Consider the following 2,500-nt stretch of genomic DNA (forward strand, 5'->3'; position numbering starts at 1 on the left):
CTGCATGTTTTGTTGTGGAGAGGCTGTTTGCCGTGTGATAAGATAAGATAAGAATAACTTTATTATCTCCAACTGGAGAAATTTGGTCAGGTGCATTATCACAACATAGACAAGTAAACAACATGGGGACCGTAACTGTAAAAGTCAACAACAGCTTTTACGAATATTACGAAAATACAAATGTAAAAAATATCACATACATCGTTTCATACATACATCCACACACTGCAGGTAATAACTAGTATTCTTTATGTAAAAACAGAAAGAAATTAAGAAACATTATTTGAATATAATTATAAACATAGCGTACTATACTGCACATTGATTATAATAGACAGATAAGATAAGAATAAAGATAAATTGCAGAAAAACCACAACCAGATAATCAGCACACACCCGCACCCCCCCACCCCCCCCCCCCACCCCCCCCACCCCACCCACCCCACACACGCGGATTACTTGATTAAACAAGAGTAATGAAAATATGTTCTCAAATAAAAGCATTTCACATATTCGCTTTTAAAAACATTGCAATTAATTATTACATCGTAATTATTAAACAGAGATATATTTAGAATATGGACGTGTGTTTGACGGGGTGCTGGTGGGTGTCCGTGCCTTCGTGTGCCTGAGTGCGTGTTACAGGGATGCGTTTTCTGGAGGGTGTCATAGGTTTAGTGGGTAGTTTCCAATGTTCCATTGTGTGAGTGTTTTCTGGCACATGTGTGTGTGTGTGCAAGCGGTGGATGGTGGAGAGGAGTACTGAAGTGGGGGGGGGGGAGAGTGGGGCAGGAAATGTAAAGCCCTTTGAACAGTATTTCTGGAGAAAAGCGCTATATGAATGTACATTATTACTATTATTATACGGTGGGATCTCCGGAAGCCCAGAGCATCCAACGCAGAAACTGATGTGTCCACGTTCTCATGTTTGCCCAATATGGGCCAGGACATTCCGTGCCCACTTCGGACTGATCAGCCACCTTGGGACACATCGCGCCCAGGAGAGATGCTGAGGGCCTCAGGCTCTTCGGATCTCAACAGGCAGTGATAATGATTGTTGTCTTCAGTTTAACGTGTTTGCACTTGAAGTGATGTCTGTGTGTGTGTGTGTGTGTGTGTGTGTGTGTGTGTGTGTGTGTGTGTGTGTGTGTGTGTGTGTGTGTGTGCGTGCATGCGTGCATGCGTGCTCGCGCCTCTGTGTGTGTGTGTGTGAATGGGAGGGAGAGACGGGGTTACGAAACGAAATCATGCCCACGCCATTGTACTGCAGGCAGGTAAGCGATCAACAAAATACGTCAAGAACCGGAGCGAAAGCTTCCGAGATGTGGCAATCTTTCTTTTTGCCCCGTCCCTGTGTCGCCTTTCACGTCACGGGCAGTCGTGAGACTGAACGGAAACTGACGTCCTGGTCCAGCCAATTTAATGATTGATATGACAGGCGCAATAACCGATTGACCAGAGAATTAGGCATCCAATCACAAGGTCCTGAATTCGAATCAAGTACCGGGCGCCTGGTGGATTCAGGGCGGAAATAGTTTGGTTGGGTTTTTGTTTCGTTTTTCTTCGGTCTCTATTTCCAGACCTGCCAGTACCGTAATCCCCTTCGTGTGTATACACGTGCATAAGAACAAGTACGCATGTAAAAGAACCCAAAATCCATCCATGTCAGCATTTCGTGGGTTATGGAAACACCAACATGGCAAGCATGTGCAAACTCCGAACACGTTGTATAGCCGCCTAAAACGGCGGACTGAAAACGGTCATGCACGAAAAAGCCCAAGTTGTAGTTATGTACGAGTTGAAAGAGGGAGCTGCAGCCCTCAAGCACAGAATAAAAAAAGAAAGTTTTTGGAATTAATTTGAATGGCTGACCAAAAGGTTCTGGATTTCGCAGCTCCAACATTTCAATGCAACAATAACATTCAGAGTACACACAGAGTCATCAGCCTGAAGAGAGGAGTGTGAACAAAATGGATTGTCTTTAACTCTCTCCATACGAACGGCGAAAGGGACGACGTTAACAGCGTTTCACCCCAATTACCATCATCAAAATATTGCAAGCGGAAGGCTCTTATACTGAAGAGGTGAATGTTGACAAAGAATACCACAATTCTGACGACGGAAGCTAAAGGTTGGGTCATTCAGACACCCACTGGACATCCGAGGGGTCTGTGTAGAGGAGAAGAGAGGATTGGCTGTACTGAGTGAGTTAAACATGTTCCCTGGTATTCATATCAACACTGAAGTAACAACAACAACAATAACAAGAATATCGATTCTTGAATACTGAATCTTGTGTGGGAACGAATAAAAGCACTTTCACACACACACACACACACACACACACACACACACGCACGCACGCACGCACACACACACACCACGCACACACACACACACACACACACACACACACGTACACACACACACACACACACACACACACACACACACACACACACACACACACTGAAGGTCACCCCTGTACAACCGACACGGC

This window comes from Babylonia areolata, chromosome 6 (assembly GCF_041734735.1).
Source record: "Babylonia areolata isolate BAREFJ2019XMU chromosome 6, ASM4173473v1, whole genome shotgun sequence".
Taxonomy (NCBI): domain Eukaryota; kingdom Metazoa; phylum Mollusca; class Gastropoda; order Neogastropoda; family Buccinidae; genus Babylonia; species Babylonia areolata.